Genomic DNA, 15,771 nt, shown 5'->3' on the forward strand with positions numbered 1-15,771 from the left:
CACTGTCCCCCCAGGAGAGGCCCCGTCCCCACTGTCCCCCCAGGAGAGGGCCCGTCCCCACTGTCCCCCCAGGAGAGGGCCCGTCCCCACTGTCCCCCCAGGAGAGGCCCCGTCCCCACTGTCCCCCAGGAGAGGGCCCGTCCCCACTGTCCCCCCAGGAGAGGGCCCGTCCACACTGTCCCCCAGGAGAGGGCCCGTCCCCACTGTCCCCCCAGGAGAGGGCCCGTCCACACTGTCCCCCAGGAGAGGGCCCGTCCCCACTGTCCCCCCAGGAGAGGGCCCGTCCCCACTGTCCCCCCAGGAGAGGGCCCGTCCCCACTGTCCCCCAGGAGAGGCCCCGTCCCCACTGTCCCCCCAGGAGAGGGCCCGTCCCCACTGTCCCCCCAGGAGAGGGCCCGTCCACACTGTCCCCCAGGAGAGGCCCCGTCCCCACTGTCCCCCCAGGAGAGGGCCCGTCCCCACTGTCCCCCCAGGAGAGGCCCCGTCCCCACTGTCCCCCCAGGAGAGGGCCCGTCCCCACTGTCCCCCCAGGAGAGGGCCCGTCCACACTGTCCCCCCAGGAGAGGGCCCCGTCCCCACTGTCCCCCCCAGGAGAGGGCTCGTCCCCATTGTCCCCCCAGGAGAGGCCTTGTCCTCACTGTCCCCCCCAGGAGAGGGGCCCACCCTCACTGTTCTGTCCCACCCCACCAGAGAGGGGCCCATCCCCACTGTCCCCTCCCCCCAGGAGAGGGTCCTGTCCTCACAGTCCGTCCCCCCAGGGCCCATCCTCACTGTCCCCCCCCCAGGAGAGGGGCCCATCCTCACCGTCCCTCACCAGGAGAGGGGCCTGTCCTCACTGTCCCCCAACCCCAGGAGAGGGGCCTGTCCTCACTGTCCTTCCCCCCCAGGGCCCGTCCTCAGTGTCCCCCCCAGGAGAGGGGCCCACCCTCACTGTTCTGTCCCACCCCACCAGAGAGGGGCCCATCCTCACTTTGCCCCCAGGCTCCATCCTCACTGCCACCCCCCCTTTCCCAGCACCAGGCCTCAGTCTAAGGGGACGCTGGGTCCTTTCTGTGGATCTAGACATTTCCAGTGTTTTTCGTTTATTCTTTTTTTTTTTTTTTTTAATTTTTTTTTTAAAATTTTTTTTTATTTATTTATGATAGTCACAGAGAGAGAGAGAGGCAGAGACACAGGCAGAGGGAGAAGCAGGCTCCATGCACCGGGAGCCCGACGTGGGAATCGATCCCGGGTCTCCAGGATCGCGCCCTGGGCCAAAGGCAGGCGCCAAACCGCTGCGCCACCCAGGGATCCCTCGTTTATTCTTTTTAATATGAGAAGATGCATATGTCCGTTGCCGTCCCTCCTTCCTTATCCACTCTTCTCCGCCCGCCTTTCCTCGCGTAGCCTCCATCCTGGAGATGGCTGGGTCGGAAGGAGTACGTGGCGAGCGGCCTCGCTGCTTTTGCAGCTGCTGGTGCCCCGCCGTGTGCCGTGCGCGTGGCGAATCGCTTAATCCAGCTGTTGCGGGGCTCGGGGATGGTTGGCAGCCTCCGTCTTCCGTGTGCAGTCCTGCAACAGAGAGCCTCCCGCGTGCGTCTTCCGGGGCGAGTGCACCGCACCTGCGCTTGCAATCTCAGGGCCTTCGTAAGTAAACAGATGGAGAAATCCCAGTTTTTTTTTTTTTTTTTTTAAATATTTTATTTATTTATTTAGGATAGTCACAGAGAGAGAGAGAGAGGCAGAGACACAGGCAGAGGGAGAAGCAGGCTCCATTCCATGCACCGGGAGCCCGACGTGGGATTCGATCCCGGGTCTCCAGGATCGCGCCCTGGGCCAAAGGCAGGCGCCAAACCGCTGCGCCACCCAGGGATCCCAGAAATCCCAGTTTTGTTCTGGGATGAGGACTGCACAAAAGTGAGTTATCCTGGCGGAAATGTTCAATGTTGGGGCGGGGGGGGGGTGTCTCTCCAGTTCTGTTAAAATTTGATATAGAACACATTTGAGAGCGGGTTGCGTGTGAAGAGATGCTAGTGAGATGCTGGGGTGGCCCCAAATGCAGTTACGGGGAGCCTCAAAGGAAACCCAGGGCAACACAACTGGCCCTGTAGCCACTTGTCGTCTCTGGTCTTATTACCCTCAAATCCAGGCAGGACTCACGTCCCCCCCAGGAGTCTCATCCCCTCAGGACTCAGCAGAGCTCTGCTGTGCAGAGACTGCCGATGTCATTAAGGTCGCAGACCCTGAGATAGGAGAGTATCCTGGACCATCGAGCTGGGCCCAGACCAGTGACTAGAGCCCGTAAATGCGGAGATTTCTCTGACTAGAGGCAGAGGCAGGGACCGAAGCATGAGACAGACTCAACCCATTGTCCCTGGAGGGAACCGTGAGGCAGGGAATGCAGGTGGCATCTAGAATCTGAAGGACAGCCAGCAAGGAAACAGGCAATTGTCCCTAAGCGCATAGACCTGAACTCTACCAACACCCTGAATGAGCCTGAAAACGACTGTTCCCCAGAGTCCCCATAAAGCCCACCTGGCTGACCCCCCGATCCCAGCCTTGCCGAGGCCAGCAGGCTTCCTTCCCAACTACAACACCGTGAGGTAATAATATGTTGTAAGCCGCTTGGTGGGCGACGGTTAGAGCACCAATGGGAAACCAGTCGCCGTTACCTATGCAGCCGGGACCTTTCCAAAGTCCAACATGCTCATAGCCCTGTTTAAGATCCTCGGCGCACCCTAAACACCCGGCCTCAGGCTCCTTTGAGGGTAATAAGACCAGAGATGACAAGTGGCTAGAGGGCCAGTTATGTTGGTGAGAAATGGGGAGCAAGAACTGGGGCTGGGGTGGCAGCGGTGGTGGTCAGAGTCCTGGGTGCAAGCTGCGGGCACTGAATACGGCTGCTGTGATGGGCTGAACCATGTCCCTCTGAAACTCATACATTGAAGTCTTGCCATATGAATTTCCCTCAAAATGGGACTATGTTTGGTGATGAGGCCTTTATAGAGATGATTAAGGTAAAGTGAGGCCCTGATTCAACCTGACTGGGGTCTTTACAAGAAGTTCGGACACAGGGGCAACTGGGTGGCTCAGTGTTTGAGCGTCTGCCTTTGGCTCAGGTCGTGATCCCAGGGGTCCTGGGATCACCCACAGGGAGCCTGCTTATCCCTCTGCCTCTCTCTCTGTGTTGCTCATAAAAAATAAAATTTTAAAAATAAGAATAAATAAATAAATAAATAAATAAATAAATAAAATCTTTTTAAAAATAATAAAAAAAAAGAAGTTGCACATGAGGACACAGGAGAGGACTGTCTACGACCCCAGAGATAGGCCTCAAGAGGAAGCAGCCCTGCTCTCACCTTGACCTTGGACTTCCAGCCTCTAGCACTAGGTGAGAATAAATGTGTGCTGTTTAAGCCATACTTTCTTGTTGTTTAAAACGGATTTCCTCCCCCCCAAAGGTTTTACTTATTTGACAGAGAGAGAGAGAGAGAGCACAAGCAAGGGGAGTGGCAGAGGGAGAAGCAGGCTCCCCACTGAGCAGGGAGCCAGATGCAGGGCTCCATCCCAGGACCCCGGGATCACGCCCTGAGCAGAAGGCAGACGCTCAACCACTGAGCCACCCAGGTGACCCTGGGCATGAAACCCTCTTAAAAATAATAAATAAATAAATAAATAAATAGATAGATAGCAAGCAGGCTCTGGGGAGAGGCCCAGGTGGAGTAGCATATTTGGGATTCATTCACATGTATGGAATTAGTATGTATAAATATGTGTGGAACTCTGGACCATATATACAGAATTTCAGTACATGTGTGTGTTCCTGGGGGCAAATAGTCCATGGTTTTGTCTAATTCCTAAGGGGATCTTTAGCTTCCAAAATTAAGAGAAACTCTGGGCCCTGCAGTGTTGCCTGATGGTTCAGGACTCTTTTTTTTTTTTTTTTTAAAGTTTTTTTGTTTTTTATTTATTTATGATAGTCACACAGAGAGAGAGAGAGAGAGGCAGAGACATAGGCAGAGGGAGAAGCAGGCTCCATGCACCGGGAGCCCGACGTGGGATTCGATCCCGGGTCTCCAGGATCGCGCCCCGGGCCAAAGGCAGGCGCTAAACCGCTGCGCCACCCAGGGATCCCGGTTCAGGACTCTTAAGTGTTGAGAGTGGATCAAGGGCCAGAGCTCCAAGGGGCAGCAGTGCCTGGGGGAGGGTGGCAGCAGGACCCTTCAGAGGAGCCTGGGCAGTGACATCTGGAGGAAGAGAGCCAGAGTTGGGAAGCCAGGAGACCAGACGGTCTCAAAAGCAGTTGTCCCAAGAGAGAGCAAGAAGATGTGGTAAGTAGGCTATGTAGCGGGATTGTGGGTATTCTTGGTTGGAAGGGGGCTGTAGGCTAAGCTCCAGCGTTTGGATGAATTCACCTGTTCACTCGGCATCAGAACAAACATTCTGTATGTGAGGAAGAACGGGGACTCAGAGGTAAGGCTTGATACGTGACAAGACAGATGCCAGTCCAGCAGGCAGTCTGTGTCATCCAGAGGGTGCAGATGCACGGCATGGTCCAGGGAGGATGACTCCTGAAGCCTTGGAAGCTGGATATAGGGTGTCAGCTGTAGAACCCCTGGGAAAAATGGTGGAAGGCAGGATAAACACTGCATATGGGAACTGAACTCAAATACAAGGTTCCATCACAAGGAATTAATATGGTTACTAGAGGGACGCCTGGGTGGCTCAGTGGTTGAGCATCTGCCTTTGGCTCAGGGTGTGATCCCAGAGTCCAGGATCAAGTCATACGTCAGGCTCCCTGCAAGAGGTCCCATTCTCCCTCTGCCTCTGTCTCTGTCTCTGCCTCTCTCTGTATGTCTCCCATGAATAAATAAATAAAATCTTTAAAAAATATATGGTTATTAGAACCAGGGTCACCAACATCATTCCTCCATCGTCCATCCATCCATCCAACCATCTACCCCCCCATCCATCATTCGTCTATTCACCCAACCACCCACCCATCCATCACTCACCCATCGACCCACCCATCTATCATCCATTCATCCATCCATCCACCCATCTGTCCATCCATTATCTAATATTTGGGGGGGGGGATACCTGTTGTACCAGTTACTGAGGCAGTTATACAAATACAGGTGGGAGCACAGGTCTCCACTTAGGAGTCTGCCAAACACCTTGAGCTCAACGTGTTTCCGGCTGATCTCATTTTCTCCTCCTCCCAACTCCAGAACTTCGCCTACTTCAGCCTTTAGTGACTGTTCGTCATCCATACCGTACATCCGCATGGGTGGTCCTTGGCTTTGTGTCTCCCTTATTCTCACATCCATTCTGATTCCTTGCTCCTCTTGGCCGGGCTTCAGTACCCCTGGGTCACCACAGTAGTCCTTATGCTGCTGTTTTCATCTGCTCAGGCTGCCGTAGCAGAAGACCAAGGACAAGGCAGCTAATGAATGACAGACAGGTATGTCCTCCACTGCTGGAAGCTGGGAGTTCAAGATCAAGGCACCAGAAGATTTCATGGCAGGTTAGGGTTAGCACGCTATGAAGGTGTGCACACGAGGTGTGTCTGCCCCAGGGCCGGCTTTATTCGGTCCTCAAGCAAGGTTCACGTGACGATGAAGCAGGTCCAGGATTCCAAACTCAGGGACATTTCACCACGTGTGGAACTTGACTTCTTGCACGTCCCACGAAGTGAAGCAAGACACAGGCCGCACAACAAATGAGGTGGAACAGGACGTAAGTGAACCATCCCAGGGCGAAGTGAGTGTGTGGGTGTGCAGTGGGGATAAGGCCTCTGGCCTGTCTGGGTCCGCTCTCGGCACGCACCGCTTCTTATGTTCCAGCGGGGAAGGATCTCTGTTCCTCGTGGAGGTCATTCGGGCAGGGCCTTCCGCAGCGGGTGCCTTTTTGAAGTGGTCAGATGTGGAGGGATCAACGTCTGGGAAGTCTGATGGTTTGCTGCAAAAATCCTCCCTTGTCGAGGGATGTCATCCGTCTGGGGCCCCTGCAGGCCTCCTGTGCTTCTGCAGGCTGTCGGGTCCGGGTGTTGGCAGCCTGCGCTGGTCTGAGTGATATCTGGTCTTAGCTCAGTACCGTTGGCTGCTGTGTCATGCTTGCTTGACGTGAGTGACTCATCTTGCTCTCTACATTTCCTTGTTCATAGATGGCATCTTCTCCTTGTGTCCTCACAGTGGGGAAGGGGCGAGGGAGCTCCCTGGGGTCTCCTTCTTAGGGGCGCTCACCCCATCACCAGGGGTCCCCCTCCTGGCCCAATCACCCCAAAGGCCCCGCCCCTACTGCCATCACCTTGGGGGTCGGCTTCAGCGTGTGAGCTTCGGGAGAGCAGGTTCAGACCATAGCAGTCCACTCCTGGCCCCCACATCATGTCCTTCCCCCATGAGAGATGGGCTCACTCCATCCCAACAGCCTGAGTTTGAACTCATTCGAGCATCTACTCTAGGGTCGGAGTCCAAAGTCTCATGTAGTTCAGGGGTGGGGAGACCCCAGGCACGTTCATCCCGAGGCAGACCCCTCCCAGCTCTGAACCTGCCCGAACACAGTGCTGGGGCACAGGACAGACATTCCCATCCCGAAGGGGGAGCAGCTGGAAGGAAGGACGGGGTGACAGGGCTGAGCAAGTCTAAACTACAAGAAAATCTGTGAGAGTTTGAGGCTTGAGAAGAACCCTCTGGCTGGATCCTCTGCCCTCCAGGACTCCTGGGGCTTTGCTAGGCCAGGCTGGTTCCCCAAGGCTCAGGCGGCCCTGCCCCCTAGCTTTGGGTGCCACTCCCCCCAGGTGGAACTCCGTGCCAGGGCCCTGCCCCCGTGGTGGCTCCCTGGGGTTGGGGTCATAGAGTTACAGCTCTACCTGGAGCCCTGTCCTTTGAAATCTAGGTGGAGGCAGCCATTGTCCCAGGACTCTGCAGGGGCAGGGGCGGGGGGAAGCACCTGCAGCCATAGAGTGTGGGGGTGGAGCTGCACTCTGCACTAGCCTGGCCGTGCAGGGGCTGCTGCCCCTCCCTGAAGCCACCCTGCCCCTGACCCCAGTGCACTTGGGCAGCCAGCGGCAGAGTCGCTCTGATGGTCCCTGAAGGCCTCAGCGTCCTTCTCCCTTGTCTTAGAGAATAATGTCTGATCTCTTCATCGATGATGACGGTCACTTGAACACATTCTTCATGTTCTTAGTTTTTGCAATACAGATAGGCTGGGAGTTTCCCAAATCTGAAAGTTCTGCTTCCTTTCTGATTAGCAAATCCATCTTTAAGACATGTCTGCTTTACAGTAAGGCCTCGGGAGCAGCCAAGCCACAACTTCCACACTCTGCTTACACAGACTTTCAGCCAAAGGTCCAATTTCCTCCCTCGCGCTCACTGTCCACCGAACACCAGGACACAACCGAGCCCAGCTGTCACCTGCGGCGGCATCGGAGTTTCCAGGACCATGGGTCTCATTTCCGTCTGCCGCACCACCAGAGCGGCCTTCACCACCCACATTTCCACCAGTGTTGTGTTCAGGATCAGTCTTACTTGCAATTCTGAAATACAAAAGCTCCAAAACCAGAAAGTTGTGGGTTTTGTTTCTGTTTTTTGTAATTTTGGTGCCAAAATTCAAGTTGCTGCAAAACCTGACCTGACCCGAGGGGGCTAATGCCCCAGCGACCCCCTGGCGTGCAGGGACCTCTTCTGGTCACTGACACTGTATGTTTTATTTTTTTAAAGATTTTATTTATTCATGAGAGACACACAGAGAGAGGGGCAGAGACCCAGGCAGGGGGAGAAGCAGGCTCCCTGCAGGGAATCCGATGCGGGACTCGATCCCAGGACCCCAGGGTCATGCCCTGAGCTGAGGGCAGATGCTCAACCACTGAGCACCCCACCCCCCCGCCAGTGCTCTACTGTGTATGTAGTGACGTGTTTTTCCTTTTGTGACTTTGGGTTTAAGAGCACGATGAATGAATTTAAGAAGAGGGAAAGATACCCCCTTGCTTGCTGGGGGAGGGACATGTAAGATTCGGTCCTTGTCATAGCAGGAACCGATACCAGGAACCCTAGAGGCTGCTTTTAGGCAACAGGCTAAAGCAGTGGAAATGTGAGGAAGGCAGAAGGGCCCGCAGCTGGTGAGGGAGCAGAAGGCAGCTGAGGACAAGGCACCAGCGGACACCCTCAACCTCCCCCGCCCCCCAGCCCTGGGTGTGATGCCTGTGACCTTCTTCCCGACCTTCCTCCCGGAAGCTCCCAACTGTCTTGATCCTACTGCCTGGCTAGAGGGAAAAAACCTACCTTGGTTTGACAATAGCAAGGCCTCTGTGTCTGTGAATCTTCTTTAACACATGAAAATCCAAAAAAAAAAAAAAAAAACACATGAAAATCCTTTGGAAATCTCCCTTTCCCTCACCTCCCCCAACTCCCAAGTATATGTAATCAGAGTCACCCCTCAGAAGCCGGGGCAGCTCTTTCTGCCTACCAGTCCTGTCCCTGTGCTTTTAACAAAACAACCTTTTAGCACCAAGGAATCTAAAGGATCCTCTCTCTCGCCCCCACCAAACCTCACCTAGATTCCAAAACGACATCGCAGTGACCACCGGGCTGCACACGAACAGGCCTATCAGGTGCCCCACCTCAGAATAGCCATGGGCCCTGGCTGACCCCTGGGGTACTCATAACTGGCATGGTTACCAGAAAATTCTCTATGTTCTACCTCCTTCCTCCCCGTGAGCCACAGCCCCCACCATGGCCTTGGGGCAGACAGTCCCTCCTTGGTGGCTCCCTTGGGGTGTATCTAACAAACCATCTCCTTTGTGCTGCCTCGGGTGAACCCGATTGGGATGCAAGAACCACCAAGACGTTTTGATGTGTTTTGGGGGCAGTGTTGCTGAGGCCTGGGGGCACCGGCAAGAAAGAATTCTTGAGATGTCTTTGATGCAAAAAGGTGACTTCAGTAAAGCAGGAAGACAGGACCAGGTGCAGAAAGAGCTGGTGCCCTGGGATTGGGAGGGGTGACTGTTACATACTTTGGGGTTGGGGGAAGTAAAGGGAAGGGAAGCTCCAAAAGGACTTTCACAGGCTAAGGAGGCCCCGCTCTGGTCAAACCAAGGTTGTTTTTCCCTCTAACGGGGCATTAACACTAAGACCCCAGGGAGCTTCCTGGAGGAACTTTCTACTCTGCCGGCCTCCGGTACTTGTCAATGGGCTGCAGGTTATAAGGACACTTAATTTTGTCTCCATTTCCTTCTCCCTTTGTTTCTCAGATCCATAAGACTTAGGAAATCGGAGGATGAGCCGCTGAAGTCTTACAGTGCCTGTGATGACCAAGAACCGCCCGGAAAACTCCGCGTGGCGGTGGAGGGAGAAGGTGCCGAGCAGGAGCAACCGGAGCGGTGTTGGCGATGCAGAAGGCGAAGGGTCACCAAGGCAGCTGGGATCTAGCAGGAAGATCCTCGTTACAGGTGAGCATGAACATTCAGAAGGTTGGCTGTACAAATCGAAGCCGCGTTGTGATACAAAACAGCCTGAATATCTGTGGCGGGAATCAGGGACCAGGAACCATCTGAAAATCCTACGGATGGGCTTTGCTATGACTGTATGAGGCGACAACCTTGGTCCTCAAGTGCCTGTGAGGCAGCTGGGTCCGGGGCCCTGTTTCTAGAAAGGCCATTAGAATGGTGGAGGGAGGCGCGGGGTAGGGTTTCAAGGTGCAGAGCACAGGCTGGGCGCTCGGGTAAAGCTGGGCTCGACTGGGGACGGCCACGGTTCTCAAAGGCATGTGCCGCGTCCCCATGTCTCCTTGTGCAAACATGTCCTGGTAACGCAAGAAATGTTTTCCGCCTGGTGTGACGATCCCGTTCTACGAGCAGCATCGATTCGCCGCAGACAAGAGGACTAACGTTATTTCTGTGCAACTGTTCCACATGTGCTGTCTCTGAATGTCTTGGGAAAAGTAATGTTCCTGACATGTTTCCCCAGTTTGCACAAGGAGTTTTATGTCCCGTGAAGACTGAATGTAGAAGCTTTCCCGGAGGAGGGGTAAATGCATGCTTCTGCGGTGGCCAGAGCGGGGCTTCCTGAGCAGCAGGACGGCCGCTTACACTGTTGCTGCTGCTTGGAAGGTGCAGGAGCTCCTCTAACACGCGTTTGGCACAACTTTGATCTAAAACGATGCTGGGGGGGATCCCCGGGTGGCTCAGCGGTTTACTGCCTGCCTTCAGCCCAGGGCCTGATCCTGGAGACCTGAGATCGAGCCCCACGTCGGGCTCCCTGTGAGGAGCCTGCTTCTCCCTCTGCCTGTGTCTCTGCCTCTCTCTCTCTGTGCCTCTTATGAATAAATAAATAAAATCTTAAAAAAAAAATAAAACGATGCTGGGCACTGAACCTGGAGAGGAAGTCTGCCCGTCAGAGGACGGGGTGATAGCAAACCTCATTATTTATCCCAAAGGTTTACCAACCCAAGTTTAAGCCGAAGGAGAGTGACGTGCTGAACCTGGAAATGAAGCAGGTCCAGTGCCTTCCTGAGTGATGGAGAAATCGCCGAGTGGGTTAGATACAGAAGAGTACAAGGAGGGTCCATCAAACTGTGTCCCTGAGGGCAGTGCTGGGCTTAGGGTTCCAAAGAAAGTATAGGACGCCCGGCTCAACTTGAGTTTCAGATAAATTATGACTAATTGTTTAGTGGAAGTATGTCCCGAATGTCACAAGGGATTTATATTAAAAATGCGTCCACCATTTATCTGCAATTTGTCCTTCATTGTTATGTGCTAAGTCTGGTGACGCTGGCTGGGGTCTCAGACACCTGTGTCTCCGGTCCCCTGGCCCTGGGCCTGCACACAGAGGTGCTCAGAGATGTCTGGGGAAGGACAGAATGTGGGGATGGACTTTGGCAGGGTGTGAGCTCGTGTCAGCTCTCAGTTTCTTGCCTCTGAACTTTCACATCTGCCCATTGCCTGCTCTGGATCATGGAGGTGGGCTTTGTGAGCCGTCTCCTCTGCCAGCTGGGGTGCCGTCGAGCCCCGTCGGTACTTGGCATGGTGGAGGGGAAGGTTCTCTCTCAGTGCACAGCACCAGCGATGTACTGTGGCCAACATCTCCCCTTGGCATCTCTTCCAGTGGCCGCAGGGGAGTGACCTGACAAGGGGCGTCCTGTGAGCTGCTGCTCCTGACATGCCGTTGGGTGGCTCGGCAGAGTGTCCTGGCGCACAGCACCTCCTGTGGCACCTTCCCGGCACCCCAGGGGGCAGGTGAGGTCCTAAGCAGGCCACACTGGGGCCACGTGGGGCCTGCTCCTATGAGGGCTGGGGTGGGGGTCTTCCCTGCCAGCCTGAGGGCTGCTCCCCACATCTGCTAGTCTTGTACCCCAGTGTTCTCTGAAACGATTGCTACCAACTCTCCGTTGCTCTCCAATGCCCTGCTCATAATTCCTTGGAATGAACGTTCCCTGTTCAGATTTCCCCGTGGTTTCTGTCTCCTGAATGGGGCCTGCTGGCTCAGGCCGGAAGCATCTCTGGAGCTGTTTCTACTCTAATCCGAGGCTGGTTTTCTCTTTCAGAACAGGGCCTGATAGTTGGCTTGAGGAGTTCTGTGTGACGCCAGGCACCGAGTGCAACCCAGAGACTCCTCCCACGCAGGCCTCCCTGAGGTCTGCCTCCTTGGAAGGGGTGGTCACCTACTGACCTCTGTCCCCACTAGCTGGCCCCGGGCAGGTCCCCTGGGTTTAGGAGGGGAAGCTGGGTCAGCTGGAGGTGGGCGTGGGAGGTGGAGACACAAAGGAACTCGACGCAAGTCTTTTCCCAAGGAGGAGGGTGGGGGGACCCTGAGTTAGCTGAGACCGGACCCCACTAGAGCACTGTGTTCCTTCCAGGACCTCAGGGGGACGGCTCTTTTCACAGGCTACAGTGGCTCCTTTTCAGGCGGGAGACCAATAAACACAGAGTGGTGTGACTAGGCCAGGGGACAGTCCCCCGAGGGACCTTCATCTGTCAAGAACCTTACAGCCTGTCACCAGCCAGCGCTGTCACCCCACAGGCCTCTAGCAGGAGGCCAGGGCCAGTGCACGTGTCCCAGTCAGCCAGAAGGTCCTGGAAGGAGGCCTGTTTTGGTCGGTAGAGGAGTCCTTGGGGCCCAGGTCCTCTTGGGTCTCCTGACCCAGGGTTCTAGGAGCATCCCCGGGGGAGCTCCGACCATCCTTGCACACCCTGCCGGTGTCTGCTGGGGTCACCCTGCCGGTGCCTGGAGCCCATGGCAGTGTGCCCACCGTGCTGACTGTGAACCCATGAGGGCCCCCCTCTAGGACGCCACGTGGTGGGCCACCTGGGACGCCCACCTGCTGGCCCCCGACTGGCTCTAACGCAGGTTCCCTTATTAGTTTTCACACTGCCTTCTGCTGCTGCCCAGCGCTGTTCATCCCAATCAGCCCATGTCTCTTCATTGCCATCTTACCTTTAAAGAAAAGGGAAAATGCTGATGTGCACGTGTAGGTAGCACGCTCACCCTGCAGCATTACAAAGTCTTACAGACCTCAGGATGGACGGTTGAGCTTCCTCTGTGGACGGACAGATGCGCTCTGATGACACAGGGAAAAACCCCACAACAATCAAAATCACCAACCAACCAACCAACCAGCCAAATCCCACAAGGACACACCAGATAGGACGATACATCCACAGCCGGGGCTCGTAAGACACTTTAGGAAATGCAGCTCTGTGGGCCAGGGATTCCGGGAGCTTCCAGTCAGTCGTTCTGTCTTCCACTTCTTCATTCATCACATTCTTAAGGAGCACCTCCTAAGAGGGAGGCTTTGCTGGAGGCATCAGGGAGTCCAGGGTGAATGAGAGCAGGTCCTAAGGGACCCCATGTTCACGGGGAGAGAAAAAAACCAAGAAGAAAATGTGAGACATGATGTCAGACCTTGCCAAGAGCCGCCAAGAGAAGGAATGAGTGCTTGTAGGGGCCCAGAGGGCATGGGAGGGGGGGCCCTGGCAGCTGAGACCAGGTGAGATGGGCGTGGAAGGCCACTGGAGGTCATGACAGGTGAGCTGAGGCTCCCAGATGTGAAGAGGGGGGGACAATGCAGGGGGAGGCTGGGAGCTGCAGAGGAGGCCTGGGACACCTCGGTTGGATGCCACCCAGAAATCACCAGGTGCCCCTGGGGAGTGTGAAGGAGAAGACAGTTGAGACCCCCTTCCTGTTAGACGGCATCTAGTCTCACACAAGCTTGTCCACGGGCTCGCGCGTCTGATGTGACAGCCAGAAAGCAACCCGAGCCCCCTCGACGGTCGAGCGGATGAGCACCTGCGCTCTGGTGCAGCAGGCCTGTTGCTCCGCTACAAGAGGAGGGAGGTTTTGACACAAGCCGTGATGCGGGGGGACTCCGGGGACACGAGGCTCAGACCCAAAGGACCACGTAATGCATGGTTCCACCATATGAAATGTCCAGAAGAGGCAAATCCATAGCAACAGAGAGTTGATCAGTGGTTGCTAGGGCCTGAGAGGGAGGAGGTGTTGGGGGGGAGGCAGTATCGACAGATGTGGGGTTTCTTTTTGGGGGGACGAAAGTGCACTGGAATTTGACAGTGTGATTTGTAGCATTCATGGAAGACTGAAAGCCACGCAAGTGTACGCTTTAAAGGAGTGAACTTTATGGTATGTGAATTACAGCTCAACAAAACGGATTTTTTTTAAGGATTTAGTTATTTATTCCTGAGACACACACACACACACACAGAGGCAGAGACACGGCAGAGGCAGGAGCAGGCTCCCTGTGGGGAACCCGATGCGGGACTCGATCCCGGGACCCCAGGATCATGACCTGAGCCGAAGGCAGATGCTCAACTGCTGAGCCACCCAGGCGTCCCTTATTTTTTATTTTTATTTTTAAAGCAGAGCTTGGTGTGTTGAGGACAAGGCAGCAGGGGAAGACTGGCTGGGGAGTGGATCCCGGGAGGGTGAGCACCAGCCAGGTTGGAGGCATGCAGGTGGAGGTTTGGGAGGTGTCACAGTTGGAGGAACTGACCCGCGTGGGCCATGGAGGCGAGGTTGTGGAAGGAGGAGGTTGGCCTGAACAAGCAGGTTTAACAGTGGGGTGGGGGGCAGTGGGTCCCCCTGGAGTTGCTGTTTCTTACTCAGTCTAGATGGATGGGCATCCGGCCAGGAGTCAGGTGAACAATGTCTCGGGGCCTTGTCTCTGGACCCCCCCCCTCCCACTGCACACGCTCGGGGAAGACTGGAAGGCCTTGGGCAGGAGGGGCGATTTTCAAGCAAGCGTCCCCATTGGTGAAATGGGGCTCCTCTGTGTACCTACCTCAGGGTATTGCCGGGATTGCTACGATGAGACAGGGGAAGCGCCAAGCACAGGCCTGGTGCGTGTGTGAGCCGAGTGGGGGTCAGCACCAGCTGGGCAGCTCCGAAAAAGTCCCTTCCTCCATCTGGGCCTTCGTCTGTTGATCTGTAAAATGGGGCTGGACTAGCCGGTTCCCGATGTTCCTTCTCAAACCCTCGATTCTGTTGCTGGGTCTGAGGAAATCGGTGAAATTTCACTCCCCAGTGGCGTTTAAGAGCAAGGCCGATGTCCATCTCCCAGGTGGCCCTGAACACAGTCTCAGAGCGGGGGAAGGGGAGGAGGGGGCCAGGAAGGGTCCTGCCCGCTGCCCTGATGGGATGGCAGGCGACATTACTGTGCGCCCTGCCACGGGGAACCAGTTAACCCTGTCTCAACAAAAGGAACTGCCTGTGTGCTTTCTTTTAGGCACTTATAATCTATCAGTAGTTAAACCCTTAAGGAGTCTTAAGAGCTGCATGCGGGCCCTGGGACACCTTATTTCCAGCAGAGTAAAGGTGGTCCACACACACACATGACCTTCCATACTGGGTTCTCCATCTTTATTCCTTTGGATTTTAAAAAAGATTTTATTATTTATTTATTTTAAAAAGATTTTACTTTTATTTATTCATGAGAGACACACAGAGAGAGGCAGAGACACAGGCAGAGGGAGAAGCAGGCTCCCTGCGGGGAGCCCGATGCAGGACTTGATCCAGGGACTTCAGGATCACATGCTGGACTGAAGACCGTGCTAAACCGCTGAGCCACCCGGGCTGCCCAAAAGATTTTATTTATTTGAGAGAGAGTGCAAGAGAGAGGAAAAGCACAAGCAGGGGGAGCAGTAGAGGGAGGGGGGGAAGCAGACTCCCCCACTGAGCAGGGAGCCTGATGATGTGGGGCTCGATCCCAGCACCCCGGGATCATGACCTGAGCTGAAGACAGCTGCCTAACCGACGGAGCCACCCAGGTGCCCCCTATTCTTTGCATTTTGATCTCACTTAATGACTTTATGTGAGGGTAGTTCATTCTCATGGTCCAGAATTCAAAATGAGAAGCTCCGCAGGCCCTGTGCCGTCCCCATGTCCCCCCAGAGCAGCCGTGTCGCCAGCTTCCACCGGGCCCCGCAATCTGTGCAGTTACAATCCACCGCTTGTAACTTGTGTTCGCTCTGTTTTGGCGTAAATGTTAGCACACAATACACTTTGTTCTCTATCTCATTTTTTAAAAAGATTTTGTTTATTCATGAGAGACACAGAGAGAGAGGCAGAGACACAGGCAGAGGGAGAAGCAGGCTCCATGCAGGGAGCCCGACGTGGGACTCGATCCAGGGTCTCCAGGATCACACCCTGGGCTGCAGGCAGTACTAAACCGCTGCACCACCGGGACTGCCCCAAATTTCCCATTTTAACCATTAAAAAAAAATTATTCATGAGAGACGCACAGAGACAGGCAGAGACACAGGCAGAGGGAGAAGCAGGCTCC

At 55.1% G+C, this 15,771-nt stretch overlaps 2 long non-coding RNA genes across 8 annotated transcripts; one reads left to right on the forward strand and one right to left on the reverse strand.

Annotated features, from left to right (window-relative positions):
* Positions 1-592: 592 nt before the first annotated feature.
* LOC140621746 (uncharacterized) lies at positions 593-15,433 on the forward strand. 7 transcript variants are annotated; one of them, XR_012021507.1, is made up of 7 exons: positions 593-1,626; positions 3,260-3,370; positions 5,394-5,718; positions 9,230-9,427; positions 11,082-11,212; positions 11,521-11,610; positions 11,861-15,433. It is a non-coding gene; the product is annotated as an uncharacterized lncRNA (long non-coding RNA). The 7 variants fall into 7 exon arrangements; XR_012021503.1 differs by having other exon boundaries at positions 5,211-5,718; positions 11,521-15,433; XR_012021502.1 differs by having other exon boundaries at positions 11,521-15,433.
* Positions 1,153-6,076, reverse strand: LOC140621747 (uncharacterized). Its single transcript, XR_012021509.1, has 3 exons — positions 5,255-6,076; positions 4,395-4,594; positions 1,153-1,622 (listed from the first exon to the last, which is right to left on the reverse strand). It is a non-coding gene; the product is annotated as an uncharacterized lncRNA (long non-coding RNA).
* Positions 15,434-15,771: the final 338 nt, after the last annotated feature.

Source organism: Canis lupus, chromosome 30 (assembly GCF_048164855.1).
Source record: "Canis lupus baileyi chromosome 30, mCanLup2.hap1, whole genome shotgun sequence".
Classification (NCBI taxonomy): Eukaryota; Metazoa; Chordata; class Mammalia; order Carnivora; family Canidae; genus Canis; species Canis lupus.